The sequence below is a fragment of the Bison bison genome, unplaced genomic scaffold (genome assembly GCF_000754665.1).
Source record: "Bison bison bison isolate TAMUID 2011002044 unplaced genomic scaffold, Bison_UMD1.0 scf7180017864145, whole genome shotgun sequence".
Taxonomy (NCBI): Eukaryota; Metazoa; Chordata; class Mammalia; order Artiodactyla; family Bovidae; genus Bison; species Bison bison.
Genome location: NW_011494717.1, coordinates 3,705,649 through 3,733,549, shown reverse-complemented (window position 1 = coordinate 3,733,549; position 27,901 = coordinate 3,705,649). Strand labels below are relative to the sequence as shown.

Below are 27,901 nucleotides of genomic sequence, written 5' to 3'. Positions count from 1 at the left end.
TGTTCAGAGCTATTTAAAAGTACTGCTATCGGCAACTGACAAAAATTAGAAATCATGTGTAGCAGGGTGAGCTACCCATTCACTAAAAACGAGTGCTTCCTCTCCTCAGAGAAGTGTTGCAGCTGAGAACCGGCTGCTCATGCAGGAACTATCTTTCTCCACTCTTTATCTGTCTGCTGACTGAATGCAGGAGACTGAGACGTTAGGGAATAGTAGAGTCTCAGAAAGAGCCTGAGTCTCTGAATCATCACCTGGAAGAAAGGTACCTGGAAACCATGAACACTCACACTGGACCTTTACATGCACAAAAAAATTAAATTTAATTGTAACTGGCCATTGAAATTTTATTTATTACAACTAGTGTTATGCTAAAAAGTACACCAACCAAATAAACAACAGTACAGAATGATTAAAGAAGTGTATATATATCAGACAGAGAGATAGAGATTAGCATCTCTGGGGCGGGCTCTGTGTTGACTAGCCCCATCCTAAATACAGTGTGGGACACATGGAAATTACTGTCTACTCAACAAAGGCAAACACCCGTTTATACAAAGACATTTGCTCCATTCGAATTTAACCACACTTCTTGTCTAAAGGTAGTCTATTTTTCTTTCCCACCTAAAGCTGCAATTTCTTAGAGCAATCTCTTTAAGCTGCTCAGCCTTCTGCTTTAAATCAACAGCATGCAGCAAACCATGTAAGAAGCAGTAGAGAATTAACTTGAGATGATCAGCCTAATGATACAACTATCACAGTGTAGACTGCTTTGTGGAAAGAATGTCACTACCAGAGAATAAAATGAGAACACATTTTCTAGGATTTCACCAGGTATCTACATCTGTGTGCATGTGTCAAGCTTTTGTTTGGTGTTTGCCTGAGCTGCTTAAGGCTTTTGTCCAGTGAAGACACAATCCTGCCTAATTACTATATACCATTTGTCCTATACCTAAGAATACGTAGTTTCCTTCTTTATTAGCTTCTCCCAGAAAAAACAGAACCATGACACAGAATCTGAACTCAACCCAATTAGGAACTTGCAAGTCAGGATAAAAGGAAGAAGCTCCACGCATACTGCATACACCCTGTATTTCAGAAATAGATCTGAAACATCCAGGTGGGCTAGAGCCAGCAAGTTCACTTTCCTGTCACCAAGTTACCACTAATAGGAGAGAGGATGCCTCTGCATCACCTAGGAATATTTCCTTATCTGCCAAAAGGAAATTGCATTTCCCTCGAGGAAGCCAACCCTTCCAATCTCAGAGGTTTAATGGGTATTCACTACTAATCTCCCTTGCACAGCACATATGAGAAAGCAAGAGAGCAACCCACTCGGTTCCATTGAATGGGTTATTGGTCTCTGTGTTTCCTCTCTAGCCCCCTTACATTCTATTCTCAGTAATAGAAGCCACAGTAAACCCTTAACGATATGTCAGATCACATCAGTCCTCTCTCAAAGTCCTGTCTTGGCTTCCTGTTTCACTCCAAGCAAAAATGGCTTACAAGGCCTATGTGATCTGGCCCCCCATGATCTCTGTCATCTTCTCCTCTCCCTTCACTAACTGTTCCATGAACACTGGCTTCCTTACTTTTCTTCAAATAGAAGAGGCTACTCAAAAGCCCACACAGGTCTTTGTACTTGCTGGTCCCCGCATAGAGAGTATTCCTGCCCTAGACACCCTCCACGACTAACTCACAGATCTCTTTCAGGTGTTTGCTTAAATACGACCTTCTCAATGAGCATCTCTCTCCCCCAACACACAAACCCTAATGCTTTTCTTGCGTTATTCACCCGATAAAAGCTATTATCTTCCAACACAGTAAATATTTTCTTAATTTGCTTACTGCCTCTCTTGCTATAACATAAGCTTCATCAGGGCAGGGATTTTTGTCTGTCTATATATTGTTATATCTGCAGCCCTTTACTTATAATAGATATCAATGAATATTGCTATTGCTATTGCTAAGTCACTTCAGGCGTGTCCGACTCTGTGTGACCCCATAGACGGGAGCCCACCAGGCTTCCCTGTCCCTGGGATTCTCCAGGCAAGAACACTGGAGTGGGTTGCCATTTCCTTCTCCAATGCATGAAAGTGAAAAGTCAAAGTGACGTCGCTCAGTCGTGTCTGACCCTCAGCGACCCCATGGACTGCAGCCTACCAGGCTCCTCCATCCATGGGATTTTCCAGGCAAGAGTACTGGAGTGGGGTGCCATTGCCTTCTCTGATCAATGAATATTAATTAAAAGCAAAAATTATATGTTTATTGGGCACAAAAAATTAGTGTATGCAATAGTGTTACCATTGCATAGACTATGTGATTTTAGCACTAAAGCAACAGTTCACAGTCTTTGGGAGTAACAAACATACCATAAAATTATGGGACTCCTCTGAAAAATAGAGACTCTTCATTTATTACCTCACAAGAATTCAAACCACTATTGTCTTGATTCATTCTATTTGCACACTCTACCCCAGACTTCAGACACTGTCATCTAGATTTTGCTGCTAGATTTTGTTGTTATTCTGTTTTTTTTTAAGACTATTTAAAACTAGTTTTTCTATATCTTGATTTCAGACTATCTCCACCATCCTCTATTAATTCCTGGACACAAATGTCCTAATCTGGGTTTGCTAACTTTCCATATGTTAAAGAAAAATGTAGTCTTTGGACCCAAAAAGAAAATCAAGCCCATTTCTCATTCTGATACTATTTGAGTAAACTTGATACTGTATGAGACTAGTTCCCTAATCTAAAACAACTTGTTCTCAGCTCCTAGCCTATGTTTATACAAAGCTATTACTTAGGAATCTTGTTTCCAGCTTTTCCTTTAGGAATTCTTTATCATTAGACTTCCCTGGTGGCTCAGATGGTAAAGCATCTGCTTACAATGCGGGAGACCCGGGTTCAATCCCTGGGTCAGGAAGATCCCCTGGAGAAGGAAATGGCAACCCACTCCAGTACTCTTGCCTGGAAAATCCCATGGACGGAGGAACCTGGTAGGCTACAGTCCATGGGGTTGCAAAGAGTCAGATACGACTGAGTGACTTCACTTTCACAGCCTTTTATCATTAAGACAAGTAATAGAAAATTTAAAAATCAACCATAACTCTACATCATATTCTCTCAAAAATCCTGCAACAAATCTTTTTCCAGGCCTTCCCTAACAGAGTATTGTTTTCTTGAGAAGTATACCATAGATACAAGAGAAAATACTGCCCAAATACATTTCAGTTCAACCCCTAATAATAATATAAACAGGCACTGTACAGAAATGCATTACTATTTATTATAATATAATTATTATTGTTATAATCCTATAAGTTAGAATATTTTACAGAAGGAAAGCTAAGCTCTCAGAGGGTACCATTCCTCACAGTTCCTACTAAGATTCAAATATAGAACTGCACACATGCCTACATTCTTCCCATCTCACTTGGCACAAGGGCCAAGTTCAGTCCTGACAGAATCTTCTTAACTGAAATTTATGGCCTCATACTCCCTCATGTTCTTAAGAAACTGAATCATTAGAACTTGGCAACATTTAACAACTCCTAGTGAACAGATTACATAACACTCTTTGCATGTAATCATTTACTGAGCAGGTAAATTACTATTTTAATCTAATGTAGAAACAGCTCTGAAGTTGTTAGTGTTAATGAGAAATCATCATATCCACATTAGTGACTTGCACCCCTAAATAAATGACACTTCATTCATACTGTAGCTTATAAGATAATGTTTACTGTAACTTAGTTTAATTTTATTACATAACTTTGAAGACACAGATACTTACGGAATTTAAATCAAATATTCTAAATTAGAGTAAAGAAAACCATATTTTATAGTATCAGAATCCAACTGATAGCAGATCTACTCCAAATTTCTCTACTCTAGCCTAGGTTAAGCTCCATGTGAGATGAGTTATTGTGATTCAAAAGTAATAATTGTATAGTTCTAAGTTTAAGTAAAACAGTATTAGAACACAGGAAAAAAAAGTATAAAAATGTACTTTTAAATTAAGACCAAAAAGTTAAAATATAAGTCAGATAACAGCACTTAATTCATCTACTTTTCATCTACCAAAATGCACTAGAAATACCAGAATAAGAAAGAAAGTTGCAAAAGCACTAGAAATTGGTAATGTTGATAAATGATCTGTCAGTTTAAAAAATTATTTTTAACTCCAGAAAGTCAGAACTAACAACTAAGACAAAGTGATGGTAGATTTACACCCAAGCCATTGCCTATCTCAACCTCAATGTCAGGGTGGGAGGAACAGAAAAAAAATGTGAAGAAATAATAGACTTTCCAAATAATGAAAACAATATACCTACACATCTAACTACTCTAACCCCACGCACACGCACACACACACACACACACACAAATGAGAGTTGGACAATAAAGAAGCCTGTGTGTCAGAGAACGGATGCTTTCAAACTGTGGTGCTGAAGAAGACTCTTCCTTGGATTGCAAGGAGATGAAACCAGTCAATCCTCAAGGAAATCCTGAATATTCACTGGAAGGACTGATGCTGAAGCTGAAGCTCCAATATTTTGGCCACCTGATGTGAACAGCTGACTCACTGGAAAATAACCTGATGCTGAGAAAGATTGAAGGCAAAAGGAGAAGGGGTTGGCAGAAGATAAGATGGTTAGATAGCATTACCAACTCAACAGACATGAATCTGAGCAAACTCCATGAGAGAGTGGAGGACAGAGGAGCCTAGTGTGCTGCAGTCCATGGGGTCACAAAGAGTCAGACATAACTTAGTGACGGAACAACAGCAAACACAAAAAGAGAATAAAACTATACCTTAACATACTATTATCAAATTGCTCTAAATCAGTGATTAAGAGGAAATCTTAAATAGCCAAAAATGTTAGGGGAAGGTACAGTAAGTAGAGAGAAACAAATATGATGATGGCAGATTTCTCGCTGGAAACATTACAAATGTGAAAGCAGTGGAGCAACAAGTTTAAGTACTTGAAAGGGAAAAAAAAAAACTGTCAACCTAGAACTCAATATCCAGCAAAAGTATCTTCCAAATATGAAGACAAAATGAGTAATTTTTCAATAATAAAAAAGGTGAAAGAATTCATCACCAGCCGAGTCACACAATAAGAAATGTTAAAGGAAGAAGACAGAAGAAGAAGGCATTTTTTCAAGCAGGAGAAAAGTTATAATAGACAAAAGCATGGATTTACACTGGAAATTATAACTACATGGATAAATATACAAGATTTTTCTTATGATTTGTACCTTTTTAAAATATAGTTACTTAAAAATAACAGTGCAAATGTGGCACTAAAACATATATATAAGTAAAATGTAGAAAACAATATTATAGATATGGAAGTATACAACTGCAACATTCTTAAAATTTATGTGAAGTTATCACACCTCACTTGAAAGTAAACTGGTAAGTTTAATTATATAATTATAACCTTAAATAAATCACCGAATTAACAAAACTAAGAGTTATACCTAATAAGTCAACAAGGGAATTAAAATGGAATTAATCCTAAAACAAAGCAGAAAGACAAAAAAAAGGGAACAAAGGATATATGGGACAAATAGAAAATAAAAAGATGACAGATTTAAATCTAACCATACCAACTACATTAAAAGTGTAAATGGTCTGATAATCTCAACTGAAAAACAGACATGGTCAGATTATGAAGCAACACAACTACATGTTGCCTACAACAATGCATTTTAAACATAAAAACACAAATAAGCTAACTTAACATTTAAAGGCTGGAAAAGTATATACCATGATAACACTAATCAAAAGAAATAAAAAGTATAGTTCAGAGAAAAAAATTTTAATAAATTTTTATTGGAGTATAATTGATTTACAATGTTGTTTTAGTTTCTGCTTGTACATCAAAGTAAATCAGTGATACATATATCCACTCTTTTTTTAGATTATTTTCCCATACAGGTCACTATAACATATTGAGTAGAGTTCCCTGCAATATACAGAGTTCTTATTAGTTACCTATTTTATAGTAGTGTGTGTATGTCAATCTCAAGAGAAAAAAGTTCTTAACAAGGATAAAAAAAAAATTTATAATTATAAAGGGGTCAATTCATCAAAAGGACATAACAGTCCTAGTTTCTTCACCTAATAACATGTTTCTTCACCTAATAACAGACCGTCAAAGTAAATGAAACAAAAACTGATAGAATTACAAGGAGAAAAAAACAAATCGATAATTATAACTACATATTTCCATTTGCTCTCTCAAAAGTTAAAAGTGAAAGTGAAGTCGCTCAGTCGTGCCCGACTCTTTGTGACCCCATGGACTGTAGCCTACCAGGCTCCTCTGTCCATGGGATTTTCCAGGCAAGAGTGCTGGAGTGGATCGCCATTTCCTTCGCCAGGGGATCTTCCCGACCCAGGAATCGAACCCGGGTCTCCTGCATTGCAGGCAGACGCTTTACCATCTGAGCCACCAGGGAAGCCCTCCAAAGTTGAAAGAACTAGTAAACAGAAAAACATAGAGGATATAAAAGACTTAAACAACATAATCAACCATCTTTACCTTAGTGGCATTTTGTAGAACATTCCACCCAACATTAGCAGAATACATAGTCTTTTCAAGTGCATCCAGAATATTTATCCATATTCTGGGCCACCAAATCAGTCTCAGTAACTATAAAATGGTTCAAGTCACAAGTGCACACTTTCATCAACGATCTTCAGGGTTTTCTGATTAGTTCATTCCATAATATCGGTGGAGACAATTCATTAAATCACTACCCACAACAGCATACAGATCATACTTATTTTTGCTACCACAATTATTTGCATACTGAGTGATTCTTTCCTTACCTCAACAGCATCTTTGTTCAAGTGGTTCCTGGAGATTTTTTTTCAGCAATTGAAAGGTATGTCACAAGCAATATGAAAGTGATTTTCTATTACATTAGAAAAATCTTGAAGATAAAGCTTTATGTTCAACAATTTTTTGAACACATATTTGTTTTTCATCTACTATAAAAGAGAATGTGTTAATCATTGCAAGGGACAATGAAAAAAACCTTAGAATGATATGTGTGATCAACTTCTCCCAGTTTACCTAAGTCTTTCCCATTTAGTACTGAAAGCTTCACATACTGGGAATCCCCACAGTCCTGAGAAAACCAGATGTTTGGCGACAGGGGCACTTTATTGGTTGCAGTTGTGACAATGGTAACAGTAACCATGGGCCAAACTGAAAAGTTATGAACCTTTCAGACTTAGTGTCAGGTCTACAATCAGAATATATTTGCATGATCTGGAATAGCATATTATTGTAAACAAAGTGTAGAGTCAGACACTGAACTATGCCTAAGCATCAATATAAGCAGTTGACCTTCCACACGGTCTCAGACAAAAGTCTTAGAATTTCAAATTCTCTGCATGCAATGCCAAGTAAGTGTGACTCTGTTTTTGTTTTTAAGGAAAAGTTAAAGTAAGCTTAATTTTCCTTGATAGTTAATACTTTAATCCCATTTAAAATATAAAACTTAAGACTGATGAATTGCAATATTATGACTATAAATAAGTATTCAATGGATTCTTTCCTCAGAGAATCTCTTGGCACTATTTAAAGGAATGTTATCTACTGAAAAAGGTTAATCAACTCAAACTCAACAAAAGGTCTGATTTTCATTGAAAGTCCAAATGTCAAAATCTGAGACAGGCTTTAAATAGAGCAAAACAAATTTAATATGTGTGATGCTGCATCCCTTGATTAAATTTGCGTCCCTCAAATCCTTACCAGGATGACAGTAAGTATTTTGGGAGAATGACAGCAGACATTTGCCATAATGACAGTAGACATTTTGATGATAATTTCTAACATGTACACGAGGAATACTTGTCTCTAGTTTTATTATCTTGTAGTGTCTTTGTCTGGTTTTAACATCAGAGTAATGTCAGCCTCTAAAAAATGAGTAGAGAAGTTGAGAACCATGTCTATTTAATCTGTAAAGAAATTTAGTAGAATTAGTATATTTCTATTAAATTTTCTAAGTGTTGATAGAATTTACCAGTGAAATTGTCTGTATGGGAGGTTTTTCTTATTCGAATGTATTTAACTATGAATGCACTTTCTTTGATGAATAAACTTTACAAATTATTTATTTCTTCCTGAAGGTATTTCTATAGCTTGTGTCTTTGGGGAAATTTTGCAAGTTTTTCAAAATTGTCAAATTTATAGGCATAAAGATGTTTACAATATTTCCTTATTATCTTTTCAATATTTGAAAATTTTATACTGGTATTCTTTTAAAATTCATGATAGAGGTAAAAGCATCTTCTCTATCTTCTTTCTTAAACACTTCTTTTATTGAGTTTATTGATTTTTCTCTATTGTTTTTGTAATTACAATTTCATCTACTTCTGATCTTACTTTCTTCTACTTGTTTTGTGTTGTATCTATTCTTTTAAGGTATATCTTAAGTCATCAATTTGAGACTCTTACTCTTTCCTAATATAAATATTTAATTCTATAGATTTTCCTCTAAGAACTGCTTTAGTTGCATCCTATAGATATGCAGTGCTTTTGCTTTCATTTTACTGAAAATAATTATTAATACACCATGTAATTTCCTTTTTGACCTCTGGATTTGTATTGTTTAACTTTATAAGTTTGGGGGATTTTTATAGATATTTTTCTATTATTAATTGCTAATTTCACTGTAGTCAGAGAACAAACTTAGTACAATTTTAATTTTTCTAAATATCAAGTTTGTTCTATGGCCCAGTATATAGTCTGTCTTGATGAATATCTCATGTGCACTAGAGAAGAATGTATTCTGCTGTTGTTGGATAAGGTATACTATAAATTTCAACTAGGTCAGGTTGGTTGATTGTACTCTCAAGTCTTCTATAACCTTACTAATATTAGGGTACTAAAATATCCTGTTATAATTGTAAATTTATTTCATTTTTGTAGTTCTGTGGAATTCTCTTGCTTCATTTATTATCAAGTCCTCTTGTTAAGGACATAAACATTTAGAATTGTAGAAAGAAAATCAGTAGCATTTGGAAGACTTGAACAACAGAGTCAAGCAACTCGACTTGGTTGACACTTACAGAATGATATCACCCACAATTTACACTTCTAGTCAACAAAGTAATAATAAGTAAAAGGAGATGGATACAAAAATATTCATTACAGAACTGATTATGATAGCAAAAATAAGTAAGAACTGTCCAGAAGTATAGATTCAGATATATAAACTGTTATTTATGGGTATGATGAATACTATGAAGTAGCTGAAATGAATAAATCATATCTTCATGTATCAAATTGGTTAAAATTCAAAAGCAAAATGTTGAATATAAGAAGCAAGCTATAAGATGATACATACAATATGACAGAGTTCAGCTTTACAAAATCTAGCTAAATGAAATACAACCACAATGTAACAGAATGTGTGAGACACAGACAATGCAGAGCTTAGAGGATAATATATACTTAAGTAAAAAAGAAAAGGTTTCAAATCAACTACCTGAATCTTTACACTAAAAATCAGAAAAATAAAATAAAAAGCAAGTAGAAGGAAAGAAATAATAAAAAGTATAAATCAATCAAATTGAAAATCAAAAGGAATAGAAAAACAATAAGTCAAAGAAACCAAAAGCTGATTGTTTTAAAAGTTCAATAAAACCAATAAGCTTCTAGCCAGCAAATAAGGAAAAACAGAAACAAATTATCAGCATTGGGAAACAAATGAAGTATAGCTACATCATAAAAATGGATGAACTTTATAATATACTATTCAATTAAAGTTTTATTTATATAAAAACTGGGAAGTACAAAATTAATAGCATATTTTGGATCAGATACAAATGTGGTAAAACCATACAGAATAGTATTGGAGTAATCATCACTAAAATCAGGAGTTTGGTTATATTAATATGAATGGAGGATGAAGTAATTAGGGTGGGACACAGAATCTTTCAGAGATAAAGGTGACATTTTGTTTCTCAAGTTGAGGGTATGGAGTATTTTTTTATTGTCTTTAGTTAAACCATAGGGAAAAATCAATCTGTTTTCCAATTATTTAGATTGTTTAATCCTGAAATTCCTTAACAGGAACTAGCAACTTCAGGAAAACTGTCAAAGTGAATCTATAATTAAGCAATGATAAGGCTAGCAGCATTCTTTTTCCTTCTCTAGATATATCACAAACTTCTACTACTAATAGTCTGACAAAACAGCACTGACTCTACAAGACACTTTCTTTTCTTGCGGAGAACCACCACATATTAACTAAACATTGTATAACATTGAAATAAAGCATGAATGTTGAAACCGCTAACCTGGATAAGAGTCAGCACTGGCAATATTCTTTACTCAGAATCTGTCCTTATATGAGTAATGTTTTTATTTTCCTCCAATGTAACCCATCAACTCAATTAGGGGGGAAAAAAGAGATAATAGAAATCAAATGTTTGAATTGGTGGATACTGAACTTTAATTTTTATATTATCCATAGAATCTATAAATCATAAAAGAAATATTGATATGTTCAACATGGTTTGCTTTTTGGAACTATTTGTTTCTCAAGAGGATCTGAGGATTGAGCTCAGATATTCTTTTCCCCACAACTTTTGCTTCACTGACTATGCTAAGGCCTTCTACTGTGTGTATGGAAAATTCTTAAAGAGACAGGAATACCAGACCACCTTACCTGCCTCCTGAGAGACCTGTATGCAGGTCAAGAAGCAATAGAACTAGACATAGAACAATAGACTGGTTCAAAATTGGGAAGGTATATGACAAGGCTGTATGCTGCCACCCTGTTTATTTACCTTACATGCAGATTACATCATGCAAAATGTCCAGCCAGATGACTCACAAGGTGGAATCAAGATTACCAGGAGAAATATCAACAATCTCAGATATGCAGATGATATCACTTTAATGGCAGGAAGCAAAGAGGAACTAAAGAGCCTCTTGATGAGGGTAAAAGAGGAGAGAGAAAAAGCTGGCTTAAAACTCAACATTCAAAAAATGAAGATTATTGTATCCATTCCCATCATTTCATGGCAAATAAATGGGGAAAAACTGGAAATAGTGAGAGATCTTATTTTCTTGGGCTCCAAAATCACTGCAGATGACTGCAGCCACGAAATTAAAAGATGCTTGTTCCTCAAAAGAAAAACTATGACAAAATTAGACAACATGTTAAAAAGTAGAGACATCACTTTGCTGACAAAGATCCATATAGTTGAAGCTATGGTTTTTCCAGTAGTCATGTACAGATGTGAGAGTTGGACCATAAAGAGGACTGAGCACCAAAGAATTGATGTTTTCAAACTGTGGTATTGGAGAAGACTCTTTTGAGAGTCCTTTGGACAGCAAGGAGATCAAACCAGTTAATCCTAAAGGAAATCAACCCTGAATACTCATTGGAAGGACTGATGCTGAAGCTAAAGCTCCAATACTTTGGCTACCTGATGCGAAGAACCAACTCTGGAAAAGACACTTACGCTCAGAAAGATTGAAGCAGGAGGAGGGGACGACAGAGGATGAGATGGTTGGATGGCATCACCAACTTAATGGACATGAGTTTGAGCAAACTCCGGGAGAGAGAGAAGGACAGGGAAGCCTGGTGTGCTACAGTTAATGGGGTCGCAAAGAGTCTGACCTGACTCAGCAACTGAACAACAATAATGAATGTGTAATCCTCCTAAACAGGCTGATCACTAAACTTGACAAAGGAAAAATTCTAGATAAATCTGTTCATTAAAAGATACTTCTTCAGCAAAGATGACAGAGAAGTTACACAGAACTGATCTTACTCAATCTTCTGAGAATAGTGATTGGTCAGCAACGAGAAAAAGGTTAAGGCAAAAAAAAAAAAAAAACTAATAAGAAAAACTAAATATTTTTACCAAATGTGCTAGTAGTTGAAAGCAGTAATATGACAATATGAACAGAAGAGTAAATGTAATCTGAATCAAGGTCAATTTGTTGAGGTCAGATATTTTCTTTTTCTCTATCCATACTAAAGCTGGCAGAGATAAATATTCCACAATAGACAATTATATGTAAATAAGGATAAGCAACGATAATAACATCACTGGACACAGGATTCCTCAAAACACTGTGACTAATTCAATCTCATCAAGGATATGCAATCCTCCAAATCATAAACATAGGCACTGTAGCAGCCTAGAGGATATGCCAAAATTCTGGCTACCATGGCAGTTTAAAAACAGTTTCTTGAACCACACATGCCATACAGAATTAAATGGGCAGAAAAGAAATGAAAAGGATTATATCAATGATTGATGTATAAGTCAACTGCAAATACTTCTACTCATCTTGTAAATCTTCATTACCACACTTAATTGAGCAGGCTATATTCTCATCAAAATTCAAATCAATTTACTTTATTATAAAATTTTGAAATGTCTGATTAATTAAGCCAGTAGCTTTCACATCTATTACAACTTTTATTTATATATAATTTATGTCAGGGAAAATATTTGCAGACTTTGTGTCCTGTTGTTTCCCTTCAACAGCATCATGATAATTTATGGAGATAAGCTCCAACCTTTATTGGGAAACCCAGGAAATCACTATCAGGCTATGCCTGGTGGGATTGCAAAGATGATCAGCAGAGCAAAGGTAACTACTGAGGAAGGAATGGCAACCCACTCCAGTTTTCTTGCCTGGAGAATTCCATGAACAGAGGAGCCTGGTGGCCTACAACCCATGGGGTCACAAAGAGTCAGACATGACTGAGCGGACACTGACATCTCACTCGTTGGTTGGGATACCTCTGCTGCAAGTCCAGAAGGAAAATAAGCACACACTGCAGGGATCAGCGTGTTGATAGTCACAAAGCCTCAATTACAGGAAATAAGGTCAAAAATGGCCTTACAAAAAGTCCCTCAAAGACTACATAACATCAACCAAAGGCAAGAACAAATAACAGAAACTAAAAACAGTAAAAACTTGATGCTACTACAGAACAAATCAAGCATATTCATACTAATTTCAAAAACCATAATTTCTTCTTGGTGAAAACAGAAATCCATATGGCATTGTGGGTCTGCTAGACTACTATAAGGACGATATCTCCTGTATGAATTTATTTAAAATGAATTTTGAAGGGGGATGTTAATCAATTTAGCCATTTGTCACTTGCAACTGGCTACTGCTTTATTTCATCACCACAATATCAGGACTTTGATAAACTAGACTGATGTTTTCTAGAGTTCTGATTTATTCATTCCTTGATTTATTTGGTTGAGGGTCATTGTTTTTAAAGAATGTAGGCTGTCTTAAATTAAGAACATTTGAAATAAGATAAACTCATTTATAATCTAGGAAAAGTTAAATGGCTCAGCACTTTACCTAAGCACCTGACCATGACTGGGAACCTCTAGCAACAAGGCAGAACTATAAATAAAAATGAAGTTACCACAGAAGTTTCAGAAAGGTTATGCTTCTCTTTTACTGCATATTAACTGACTAGTCAGTTCTGTGCCCCCATATGAAACAAGAGGATTCATAAGAGTAATGTTAATAACATTTTGAAATCCTTTATGAGGAGCACCTAAATACCAGCTCTGACATTCATAACCTAAAATATTCAAGAAAAATCAGTATTCAAACTGTGACCCCTGCATAGCTCTTTCTCAGCAGTGTCCTGTTTGCAAACATGAAGTCTGCCTGCAGGCATGCTAAATCACTTTAGTCCTGTCTTACTCTTTGTCATTCCATGGACTGTAGCCTTCCAGGCTCCTCTGTCCATGAGATTTTCCAGGCAAGAATACTGGAGTGGTTGCCATGCCCTCCTCCAGGGGATGAGCCAATTCAAGACTGATCCAGGAATTGAATCCGCATCTCTTAAGTCTCTTGCATTGACAGGTTTACCACTAGCACCACCTGGGAAGCCCAGAAATGAAGTTTCCATATCCCCAATCATAAAAACTGCAGAATATGACTCTCTAGTTAAAGTCTACAGATTAATTACTGTGAAGGCAGCTAGACCTCTCCCCTTCCCCATGAAAAAGTAAGCCATAGGGAGATCAACTCTTCACATGTCCTTGTAGCTGCCAAATATTAGGAGATGAATGTGATACAATTTCAAATGTGCTTTGAAAGACCACTTTAATTATAAGTATGTGTGTATTATTTCTCATCACGCATTCTCTCAAACACTACAATGGAAAAAATAAACTAAACTCAATCATGACTATGCCATGAGAAAAAAAAGAAGTGTGCTCTGCAGACACACACAAATTTCTACAGATTCTGGGCACACATGGTGCACAGCTGTTGACTGAATCTGGCCCTTGGGGGGCAGGATGAAAGAAAACACAATTAGAGGTGAAATAAGCAGGTGTTTTCCTTTGTTTGTTTGCTTTCATTATTTGAGTGGGAAGAGCAAGATAACTTCCTGTATGGCAAAGCACACAGAAAAATTTCAAACTCTCCATTTAATTGCTTTGTCTCTTAATGGAAAAGAGACAGTGTTCTCTCTAAAAATGAATTCACCTCCATGCTCATGGAGTGCAAGAATAAAAAAAAAAAAAAAAGTCTTGTTGGTTAGAGCTAAAATTAAAATACATTTATGACACTAAATCTTACTCTGCCCTAACTCCTTAAATATTAAATGGACATTAATGCAGAACTTACTCTAGTTCACCTTTTATTACAGATAATTCTAATTTTCTCATTTCTCCTATCAGAAATAAACTTCTTGAGGTCAGGAATGATATTATTCATTTGCGTCCCAAACACAGACCTTGCATAAATATTTATGGAGTGATTTGCATCCAGTAGACACACCAAAATATCTGTAGAATGAATCAATTCTGAGTCCCGGAGGGAAATGCTACGAGAACAAGATCTTTTTTGGAATCATGATATTTGAGACAAGTGTAGTCTATTTATCCAGGTAACAAATTTCACTTGCTGGAAGTAATTTAATGCAAGGAAACAAGGTAGACACTTCAAGTAAAATCCTCATGTTTCCAAAGCAGAGAGGTAACAGAATGAGGATTTTTCTTCCTCTCCCTCCAACCTATTCCTATTTTATCAGTTACATAGATTTAAAAACTGAAAATTCTAAAAAGCTCATAAAAATGAAACCGTACTAACATGTATGAATACATATACACATATACCTATACACATATACACATTTTGTGTGTGTGTGTGTGTGTGTGTGCACAACATGCACAGTGGGCTGATTTTAGCTTAAAGGGTATCAGTATGATATTGGCCATGAATTCTGGGAAAATTTTAGGCAGAAGGGAGTTATATTAAAAAAAAGAAAAATTCTATGAGTTCTAATGAGGCAGTCAGTATTGGATTAAATGCATGCAAGGATATCAAAAATATTTTTAAATGAATCTTTTAAATGAATAAACATATGTGTGAATGGAGAGCGTTGGAGTAGTCATTATAAAGAGAATAAAAACAGACACCTTTAGTATTCTCACTCTTCGGTATTTTTTTAATAATGATATAAAACCATCATGTACTACTACTCCTTTTAGCATTTATGGCCTCTAAAGTCTTAACGCAGCCCTAGGGACAGACCATTTTTAACCTGCATGGTGACAGTACATAAGTGAGAGAATCCCAAGGGAAAAGATATTTTAGGGACAATATCCCTAGCAGACCTCCATAGCCAACAGCATTCAAGTTTGTTCTTTAATTCTAATACCTGTTTTTTTAAGAACAGTGTCTCTATCTTTACAAAGCTTTATTATATAAAAAATAATGGAAAACATTTGGATTTTACATATTTTAAGAGAAATTTGTTTAAAAAAATATGAAGTATATTTTATAGGACTTTACATATCCACATAGAAAAAAATAATTTGATAAACCATGTTCTAACACAGAATATATGTGTTCACAAATTCACAAAAACTTTAAACCTAAAAAAGCTTTTAAAATTAAAACTTCATATATTTATATTTTATCCAAAATTTGCTTTTAAAAATCCATTTCTTCCCTCAAAAGGTGCCTGCCATTCTACACCCGATTCTAAAAATCCTGTCACAGTATCCTTTGAACCACAAAGCTCAGAATCAAACACCACCTAACATCTGTACTACCAGCACCTTAACCTTCCAGTGTGATTGTCAACAGCCTCGTGTTGTCCCTGAGTATAGGAAAAGTATTCTGTTTATTGGAGAGTGGATGGAATTCCCCTAAGAGCCAACCACATATGTTTAACTCTAAAGAGCATCCTTTTCTAACACACCTTTTAGTAAGAAAAGGCTGGGTGGGGAGAAGGACATCTAACTGCTTAGATTTGAGACCCAGCCATGATTATCTCCTGATAGCTCAGTTGTTAAGAATCTGCCTGCGATGCAGGAGACCCCGGTTTGATAGCTGGCTCAGGAAGATCTGGTGGAGAAGGGATAGGCTACCCACTCCAGTATTCTTGGGCTTCCCTTGCGGCTCAGCTGGTAAAGAATCCGCCTGCCATGTGGTAGTCCTGGGTTCAATCCCTGGGTTGGGAAGATCCCCTGGAAAAAGGAAAGTCTACCCACTCCAGTATTCTGGCCTAGAGAATCCCATGGACTGTTTAGTCCATGGGTCACAAAGAGTCAGAGTTGGACACGACTAAGCTACTTTCACACATGATTATGCCAGAAAGGTTAATTTACTAATTTTCAAATTAAAAAATAACGGCCATAAAGTTTGGCCAAGTTCAGAATTATTTTATTAAGTAGCTTCCCCAGGTTGGTGGCCTGAATAAATTAAGGTGATGGAGATCTCCCTTTTGTTGCACTTAATCTGTGGTGTCTTCCCCCATTGGGTAATTGCAGGTTTGCTATTAGAGGTGCAAAGCTCTTAATCTTCCTCAGTATGATAACTACAGTCCCACTGTCCTGAGGACAATTGTAGAAACACTCAAGGCAAAAAGTAGAAGCACATGATGAATGAACATCGGGTGCTGATAGCGCTGTGACACGGGGCATTGTTCTGATTTACTTCAGCAAGTCTTTAGAGCTTTAAGTGATTTCAACAGAGACTTTAATCTCTTGCTGCAATTAGTGCTCTCCACAGACTTGACATATTATCTAACCATTACATCTCTGGCCTTAACAAATCTCACTGCCCTTTTACTAATTTGATAAAAGGCCTCCTTGTTTCCAGAGTTGGTGATTTCCACTCCTAATATATATTCTGGCAACATTAAAACACACATAAAATGCCCACTTAAAGCTTACAATATGTGTGATATAGATCCTTTGTTCTCAGAATTCTTTATTCTCAGCAGTTCTTAAATATACTCAATGTTAAGAGAAGTGCACACAAACAAGTAAGGATGGGAAGTAAAAAAGAGATTTTCTTCTATATTATGTTCTGTTGTTCACACTAGCTAAAAACACCACAATTATTTCTTTAAAAACTATTTCTTCATTTCCACATAAGATCTTGCAGACACTCAAAGTTGGTTCTTATTTTTCTATGGCTATTGCCTTTTACCAAAATAATTTCTTACTAGACTAATGAATTTAAATTCAATAGAAGAAAACAAAAGACACATATCAAACCTATTTTTCACAGATGACATCAGAAAAGAGAGAGGTGAAAATATGTGGACATAATATACAAATAACATAACTAGATATTCTTATCAACAGCTAGTGGGGTCTAAAAAGGGATATGGTTAAAGTACTCACTAGGATACAGCCTTGACTTATCAGTGAATTACTGTAAGCACAGATAACAGGTCAGCATTGAATTCCATTTTTTTTTCTATGTCTTTATTTATGTTGTTCTTTCTTCCTTGAATGCTTTCTTCCTAACTCTATAAAAACTACTAAGCCTTCAAGGTCATTTCAAATGCCACTCATTGGTGAAACTATACCCACAAATAGCAATACCAAATATCAATCATACTCTCTCCTTAGTATTCCAAAATAACTTTTTATATATTTCATTACAATGTATCATCCTAACCCCAACTTACACATCTCTCTATCACCATCACTAGCATTATAAAACAGGGTGGCATACAGTAGGTGCACATTTACAGCAAACTACATTGTCAGTAAGCCTATAATATCTCTTATGCACAAACAATAAGAAGTCAAATGGCTGAGAAAGAACTTACTATATCCTTTTTATTTAAAATATTTATTTATTTGGCTGTGCCAGGTCTTAGTTGGGGCACCCAGGATCTTCGATCTTCTGGCATGTGTGATCTTTAGTCGCAGAATACAAACTCTTGGTTGGAGCATGTGGGATCTAGTTTTCTGACCAGGGATGGAACCTGAGCCCCCTGCATTGGGAGTGCCTAGTCTTAGCCACTGGACCACCAGGGAAGTCCCTATATCCTTTTAATGGAGTGTTGCTGCTGCTGCTGCTGCTAAGTCGCTTCAGTCGTGTCTGACTGTGCGACCCCATAGACGGCAGCTCACCAGGCTCCCCCCCGTCCCTGGGATTCTCCAGGCAAGAACACTGGAGTGGGTTGCCATTTCCTTCTCCAATGAAAGTGAAAAGTGAATGCTGTCATTAAAAATATGTTCACCAAAACTCAGCAAAATATTCTGATATAATGTCAGGTAAAAATGTCAAATCTGGTGGCTCAGATGGTAGAGAATCTGCCTGCAATGAGGAGACCAGGTTTCAATCCCTGAGTCAGAAAGAACCCCTGGAAAAGGGAATGGCTACCCACTCCAGTATTCCTCCCTGGAGAATTTAATGGACAGAGGAACCTGGCAAGCTACAGTCCATGGGGTCACAAAGAGACAGACACAACAGAGTGACTAACCACTGTCAATTAAAAAAAAAAAAAAAGGCAGAAAACTGTACAGAATTTTTATTTCAGCTATGTATAAAATATATACTTGAAAAAAACTCTAGAAGAAAATACACTAAAGTATTAACCTTCAAGATCACAAAATGATCCAATATATTTATCTCCTCATTGAAATTGAAATGACTAAGCATAAACAGAGATTCTCCCATTTCAAAAGGAGGGGAATATACACACTTACCAGGAATTCCTGTAAAACATACCCTCAGACAAAGGAAAAGGCAAATTCTAAATTATTACAAGTGAAGAAAATCCCTAACTTGGAAGTAAATTTCCCAGGGGAAACCTCCACTAACACAACCTGGGCCTCAGCAACTGTAGGTGGGAATGGGCTGTGGAGTAACATGTGGGGAGCAAATTCTGCCAGCAGCACCTGTTTGCACACTCTTGGAAGGGTGACCCATGATACACCCAGCCTACCCTTAGAAGAGCCAAGAGTGAAACAAGAGAAGCTCCCAGGGAACGAAACTGAAAGAGGCACCCATTCTCAGGGTCCTGGGAGCCTGCTAGGCTACTCACTTGCCTCACACCACCTGCTAGGGTCTAACTAGTCAGGCTGCATTAAAAATAAAATAAAAACACTCCGAAAACATGCACATCAACGTAATGGGTGAGATTATTGTTACAAGGCCATGCCTACTCTTTCCCTATGCCTTAGACCTCTCTAACTTAAATAAATAAAAATTATGTAAATCTAGTCTTTTCATTCTCACTTAAAGAAATTATGTAACTTCCAATATTAGAAAAATATACACTTCCCCCACCCCAAATGCATTCATTAATAACATGATGAGAAAAAAATAGTAATTTTTTTAAATGGACTTATATGAGATAATTCTGTAGTCTGAAAGAAAATGACCAATTTAAAGGAATTCAAACAAATACAATTTTAACTATCACGCCTGCAGCAAAAATCAAGGCACTAAATCATAACAGGATTCTCATGCAAATCTGAAGATATTGTATCTATGAAGAAGAAAATAAGAGAGATAGATGTTAAAACATACTATAAATTTACCACAGTTAAGAAGTATGATACTGGCACCAGAATAAACAGATAATGGAAATAAACACAATGAAAATCTCAGAAATAACCCCAAATACACTAAGAAATTACTGATTTCACTGGTAGTTCAGTTAGTAAAGAATATGCCTGCAATGCAGGAGACCCGGGTTCGATTCTTGGGTCAGGGAAGATCCCCTGGAGAAGGAAATGGCAACCCACTCCGGTATTCTTGCCTGGGAAATCCCACCAACAGAGAAGCCTGGCAGGCTACAGTCCGTGGGGTCACAAGAGTCGGACACGACTTAGCGACTAAAATCACCACACTACTAAGCATTTGTGTACAACAACTTTAAAACCTCACCGTAAACAAAGTTAAAAGATAACCAAATGTAATCAAAGCTAAACAGGAAGAGAAAAACTGGGAAAGTAAATTTTCAACAAGAGAATGTAAATATTCTTAAAACATGGTGGGTGGTGGTTTAGTCGCTAAGCTGTGTCCAACTCTCGCAACCCCACAGACTGTAGCCTGCCAGGCTCCTTTGTTCATGAATATTTGCCTTCTTTTTTCAAAAAAGCTTTGTATGTTATAAGAAATAAAAATAAGGCAAAATTTCCAATAAGAGTATAAATTCAACTCAACAAATATATATTGAACACTGTATTAGTTTGCGAGGGCTGCTAACAAAGTAACACAGATTGGGTGGCATTAACAGAAAGCTATTTTCTCACAATTATAGAAGCTGGAAGTCCAAAATCACGGTTTCAGCAGAGTTGGTTTCTTCTGAGGACTCTATCCTTGACTTGTAGATATGTAACTGTCTTTACCCTGTGTCTTCACATAGACTTCCCTCTGTGTATGTCTATATCCAAATTCCCTCTTCTTATAAGGACACTGGTTGTCCTGGATTACGACCCACCCTAATGACCTCATTTTAACCTAATTTCCTTTTTAAAAACCTTCTTTACAAATACAGTCATGTTCTAATGCACTGGTGATTTCAGCACATGAAGCTGGAGCAGAGGAGAAGGAAAGAAAGGAGGAAGTCTATAACAAGTACAGGTATTTCCCACCTTTTGAAAGTTTGCTTTATGCCACTTTGCTTTTACAAAAGTCTTACATTAGTGCCTGTTTTTGCTAAACAAAAGAAATTCCAAGAGGATTTTCGATTTTATGAAGGAAAAAAACAGGGTGAAAAGAGCCTTCACCATGTTTTGCAAAGAGCCTTTACAGAGGCAGCGTACACCCTGAGTAACAAGAGTAGCACCACCAAGCTCCTTCCACAGACGTGGATGTATACTCAGTATCTGAGCATCAACACACCACAGCTTTGAACTCTGTCTGTGAGCAGCTGTGCTTTTGCATGAAGTTGCTTCAGTCGTGTCCGACTCTTTTGGAGCCTATGGACCACAACCCACCAGGCTCCTCTGTCCATGGGACTCTCCAGGCAAAAATACTGGAGTTATGTTGCCATTTCCTTCTCCAGGGGATCTTCCCAACCCGGGGATTACACCTGCATCTCTTAAGTCTCCTGCATTGGCAGGTGGCTTCTTTACCACTAGCGCCACCTGGGATCTGTGCCTTTCCTCAATTCATTTTCTGCATCCATTTGCAAGGTAAGTACTAAGGTAACTGCTTCTTCAGTTGATGCCATTTCAGCTTACACAAGATTTCAAAGGAATGCTCTACACTTGGATATCAGGGAATACCTGCATCTACTATTTGCCAGGCATTATTCTAGAAACATCAATGTACCAAACAGACAACTATCCTTCCTGATAGACCTGACATTCCATAGAGATATCCATGAGAAATGGACAATAAACAGTAAACCTGATAAATAAAATTATACTAGAAGGTTATGAGCATTATGGAGAAAACTAAAAACAGAGTAGTTTAAGGAGAATCAAGATTGCATGGTGGGGGGTGCAAGTTTAAAATACAAGTCATTGAGCAGATGACATTTTAACAATGATGAGCAAAAGAAATTAATGGTAAATCACACCTACTTTAAAGAACTAGAAATGCTCAATAGACAAAGAAAAACTGTTCAACTGCAACAAGACAGTTACCATCTAATGAACAAAAAGTGTTAATACCACCAATGTAGGCCATGGTGCAGGTAAGGATTAATGGGAGTGTAAATTAGTATAACCACAAAACAGTAAAGAAATTAAAGGAGAAAACATATAAAGTCCCTACAATGCATTGTAGTCAAAGATCCAAATGTGAAGGGCAAAAATAAAAATGTAAACACAAAAATTACAATAGAAGAAAATCTTAGTATCTGTGAACTAATGAAGTAATCTGGGTACCCTCTATTTACAGATGATTTACATCTAATTGTACTGGCAGAGCCCCTTCTAAACTCCAGAACCAAAACAAACAAAAAACTGTTCACAATGTGACTATCTTAAACGAAGCTGAAATGTCAGAAAATTCTTAGTATATCAAAGAAAGGATCCAAAAACTTGGGGCGACAGGAATGCTGTTCGTTATGAATGGTCTACTCTCCCATTATCCTATGCCCCTCAAGAAAACTTAGACGATACTAACTTAATCAAGGAATTCAGAAATATAAATGTTGAGGGAAATGCGAGCATCTTTGAAAAGTGTTATGGAGTGCATTCTTTGTAGGGCAAGGATGCTGGTGATGATGCCTGTAAGTGACAGAGGTACCAGGATCCCTATGTAATGATCAGTTCTCTGGACAGTACAAGCCTAGAAGTCACACCTAACCACCCAAAGGGAAGAACGTAGCTATAGTCAGGATGTTCTAAGTACTAATGACCTTTGATACTAGAAAACTGAGGAGAGGACTGAGATGAATGGGCAGCTTTCTAAGATTCTACATGATTTGTATAACTCAAAAACCTCTTGAATCTGATGAACATCACGACATGAGCCACCAAAATAGAGTCATAGTTCTTCATATAATACTTAATTCTGAGTTAGAGACACTGAGCCCCTTAAGTGAAGGGATGGTGAGGTATTTAAGTACATTCCATAAATCCTGATTTTTCCCAAGGGGATAAAATGTGAGGCTTTGGGGGTATAGAAATAGCTAGGTGTTTGGAAGATTGTTGAACATAGCTTTGAGTTAATGTTAAACCCTCTGAGTCCAGAAAGCCACTGTGGTCATCTATTCAAAGACAAAAGGAGTTCAGTCTTAAGTTTTTTAGATACTCAGAGTGACAACAGTCTCAACCTATGGCCATTTCCCCAGATCCTTAATATACAGTTGAAACAGATACAGTAGAAAAAAAGAGGAATCTTCACTTTAACTCTTAAAAATGTGTATATATTTAATTATCCATTTATTTCTTTGGTTTCACCAGGCCGCAGTTGTAACCTGCAGGATCCTCGGTCCTCGCTGTGGCACTTGAGATCCTTCAGCAGCAGCATGTGAACTCCCAGCTGTGGCATCCAATTCCCCAACCAAGGACCGAACCCAGGCCCCCTGCATTGTCCAGCCACTGGACCACCAGGACTGTCCCCTGGTACATGAACTCTTAAAAAAGTAAAGTCTTTTACAGTGGGAAGGGCCAAGTGGAAGCCTCTGGAGTGACATCTACCTACCTAAAGAATACATTTATAAGAATACCAGATATCTCTGGAGAATTATAGAGATTAGGATACCACCAAATTTTTGAAAGCTGCTGAGGTAAGGATTCCTAACACAGCCCTGTTTAACTCCAAGATATATCTTAAAGAAGGACATCCTAATCAAGCAATTATGCCAATTGAAGCTGCTGGTCCAGATGCGGCCACTCTACTAAAGTAAATCAACCCAACGCCTAGCACCTGGCAGGCAGCTACTGCTCTGGTGAATTCTTTTTCTACCATCCGATAAAGAATACTCAAAGCAGACTATTCTCACTTAGGAGTAACAGAAGTAACTCCTCACTGTTTTGCCTCAAAGTAGGTCAACTCTCAGGCTCTATAAAGCAAATTAATCTATAGAGAGCTTGATTGTTTTCCTATTCCACAGAGCATGATGCTGGTGCATTATACTAATAGAACCACATTGATGGAATAGAGTAGGAAACATCAAGTAAGCCAGATACCTTGATAAGACACTTGCGTGGCAAAAAAAGATCTGAGATAAACTCCATGAAAATACCAAAGCCTAAAATCTCAGTGAAGATTCGGAACTCCAGTGATCTGAGGCACATGAGGATATTCCCTACAAAAGGCAAGTTGCCATGTCTTGACATTCACCCCTACTCTGTGATCAAATCTATCACCACTGCTCACGTAATTTTTTAAATGAGGGGAAAAAGTAAAAATGTTCTTTGACATTCTATAAACTATTGCCCTGATTTTCCTAATAGCAACCACCATTATCCAGAATGTTTGCTCATTGCTTACTTCTGTTTATCATCCTCATAAGATGGTAAGTTCCATGAGTATTAAGAGTTGACCTTTTTATTTATAAATATTTTCCAGGACCTAGGATGGTATCTGACAAAGAGCAAGTGTTAAAAATTTTTTTCATTAAGGAATAAATTAAATCCAAAGCACTTTTCGATACATGAAAATTTCTAATAAGATTTTCACTATACTTGTTACTATTATATACATTGTTTTGCATGTGTTTAGTGCAGGTGTTGTTTTATTATTTTTTAATATTTGGCTGCATCAGGTCTTAGTTGCAGCACTCAGGATCTTCACTGCATCAAGCAGAGTCTTTCATTGTAGTGCACAGACTCTTTAGTTGTGGCCTGTAGGCTCTAGAGCATGTGGGCTCAGTAGTTGGGGCACGTGGGACCTTAGTTATTCAACCAGGGATCAAACCCATGTCCCCTGCATGGCAAGGCAGATTCTTAACCAGGGAAGCCCCTGGTGTAGGTATTTTTGACAGAAAAGTACAAGAAGGAACTAATTCTTCCTTTTGGTAAGTTCTTCAAGGTTATGAATTGACTTTATTGGTTTCTGATTTGCATATAATGTTCAAAAGAGAAATAAGTTCTATTAAATATTATGCATAATGTAATATAAATGTGACAAACTATTTACATTTTAAAAGGCTAAAATGATAATACCCTCTATGGTTTTTCATTTTGCCCAACAGGCTATTTTGGTTTTGAGTATGAATTTTAAAAACCAAAGTTATCTAAAATCTTTAGCAGGGCATGGCAGGACATAAATGATTTTTACACGTTCCTACAAAAATAAAACTGAAAGGCTGAACAACGTTTTACTAATTGCTTTTATTTCGGTGCTGAAGACCCTAGGAAATAAGAGAGGATTCCAGAAGACAAGCATCAAAAATATATGGAAGGTCAAAAATCAATATAGTTAGGTACAATGCATCAGGTATACACCAATAGTACAAACAAAAACATAAATACAGAAGAGGGGACTTATGTGGCTTTTGTTCAGAAGCATTAAGGGAGGCTCCAGAAGTTACACACGAGATGAGCCATCAGTCCAAACTGTAGGCAGGATCAGATGCGTAGACCTCATCAGGCCTAACATTTTGGATTTACCCTGCACTGAATGCAGTCTTTGATTGATTATGGGAAGGTTTCATCATCATTGTTTTAGACACATTAGCCTGACAGGAGTACAAAAGGCCAAAGCAACAGGAGAGAGAGCAGAGGCAGAGAGCTGAGTTAAAAGGTGACTTGCCATTTACAGAGAGTAAAAGAAAACTAGAGCCAAGTTCACCAACCTCTCCATGAGGTGACAGTGAAACAAAAGGTAAACTTTTCCTCTAATGTTGGGTCAAACAGCATATAAGCCATGAAAGATTTTTCTTCTTGCATTGTCACAAAATGTCACTAACTTTTTGTGCAGTTGCCCATCTCTAGAAGCAAGGTAAATGAAACCTAGCAAGCAAATATGGAAAAGTTATTTAAATTTCCCTTCTGGAGTCTTTTGTCTTTCAGTTATGAGGAAATCATATTCACCAAGAACTCCGAAGAAAACGTTTATTGCTTTAGGTATCTCATAAGAGGTACATGTAGTCTCCAAACTGCACAGCACTATGGAAAGATACCAAAAGCAAAGGGGTAAAGTGAGAAATAGGCCAACTTCTCCACTCATTTAAGAAGGAACAAGCACAATCCCATTTGCCTGGCCTGTCAGAAAATTTCTCAGAATATCCTGCTACTGACAAATCTCTGAAAGCCTCTCTGTGGACTTCATTGCTGTTCTACTCCACTGTATCAAGAAAGCACACTTTAGTTACAGCTGTTTTCATCATGAGTTATTTTCCTTTTTATATTCTTACCTGACTGCCCTTTTTCCCACTAATACAAATCCCTTCACTCCTAAAATCCAATCAAATGAACATTACTCTAACTTTTTTTCAACAGCCCTGTGCTCCTCCAATCTTACTTAACAGAATTAGACAAGTACCCTGATCTTCGTGTGGATCACTTTTCACTTCTTGATCTTTGAATGAATCAGATTTTAATGTTTCCTTTTTACTACAACTTGCTATCCACACCAAACCTTCCTGAATATAGGTAAGACTGACTCTAAAGAGTAAAATTTGTGAGAATTATAAAAAAAATCAGAAGGGGAAAAAGGTATTTGTTTAAGCATTTTATATTTTTACTATTACTTCTTGGATAGTCAGCCTATCATAAATGTCAGTACTGGGTCTCCATCTGGTGGCCAAAGTTTCTACTTGTAAATTCTAAAGGACCTCAGAATTTTTTGGTTCATCACCCTAAGAGTGAATCACAAAAGAAAAAAGATGTAATGTATTATTTTTAAAAGAATGCATAAACTTATTTAATTCAGAAAATTCTGACTTTCATAATGCATAAATTAAAGGCATACTTACAAAAAAAGTCCAGCAATGTTTAGAGCTAATCTTAAACAAGAAAAACAAAAAAGAAAATGTTTTGAACTGAGCACAGGGAGAAAGTCTGTGACTGTCAGAAATTTCATTTATCTATTCATTAGTCAACAAATATTTATTGAGTACATATTATATGTGAACAAAGCCCTCAGTGCAGGGGCTATAGGGGAAAATACAAACAAATTTCTTTCCTTCAGACATCTTCCATTCTAACAGGGAGAGACAAAATAAATACACACCATAACATCAGTTGTCATCAACATAAGAACATAAAATAAAGGAGAATAATAGGATAAGGAGTTATATAGGTGGAAATACACTTACTTTATAAAGAATGGTCAAGATTGGCCTCTATAAGACAATATTTAAATAACAGACCTGAATAAACCGAGAAATTTATGGTTTTAGAAAAGGCAGAGGAACCAGAGATCAAAGTTCCAACATCTACTGGATCACTGAAAAAGCAAGAGAGTTCCAGAAAAACATCTACTTCTGCTTTATCGACTATGCCAACACCTTTGACTGTGTGGATCACAATCAACTGTGGAAAATTCTCAAAGAGATGGGAATACCAGACCACCTGACCTGCCTCTTGAGAAATCTGTATGCAGGTCAGGATGCAATAGTTAGAACTGGACATGGACCAACAGACTGGTTCCAAATAGGAAAAGGAGTACATCAAGGTTGTATATTGTCACCCTGCTTATTTAACTTATATGCAGAGTATATCATATATACTTCCTCCAACCCAGAAATGCTGGGTTGGAGGAAGCACAAGCTGGAATCAAGATTGCCAGGAGAAATTTCAATAACCTCAGATACGCAGATGACATCACCCTTTGGCAGAAAGCAAAGAACTAGAGCCTCTTGATGAAAGAGGAGAGTGAAAAAGTTGTCTTAAAGCTCAACATTCAGAAAACGAAGATGATGGCATCTGGTCCCATCACTTCATGGCAAATAGATGGGGAAACAGTGGAAACAGTGGCTGACTTTATTTTGGGGGGCTCCAAAATCACTGCAGATAGTGACTGCAGCCATGAAATTAAAAGACACTTGCTCCTTGGAAGGAAAGTTGTGACCAACCTAGATAGCATATTCAAAAGCAGAGACATTACTTTGTCAACAAAGGTCTGTCTAGTCAAGGCTATGGTTTATCCAGTGGGCATGTATGGATGTGAGAGTTGGACTGTGAGGAAAGCTGAGCACCAAAGAATTGATGCTTTTGAACTGTGGTGTTGGAGAAGACTCTTGAAGGTCCCTTGGA

General features: G+C 36.5%; 1 protein-coding gene and 1 non-coding gene across 2 annotated transcripts in view; both read right to left on the bottom strand.

The window, feature by feature from the left end:
- Nucleotides 1-27,901, bottom strand: part of LOC104989114 (tudor domain-containing protein 15-like) — a 116,600-nt gene that overhangs the window by 46,686 nt on the left and 42,013 nt on the right. The window lies entirely within an intron of this gene.
- TRNAC-GCA lies at nucleotides 6,400-6,471 on the bottom strand. Its single transcript has one exon. It is a non-coding gene; the product is annotated as a tRNA-Cys (tRNA).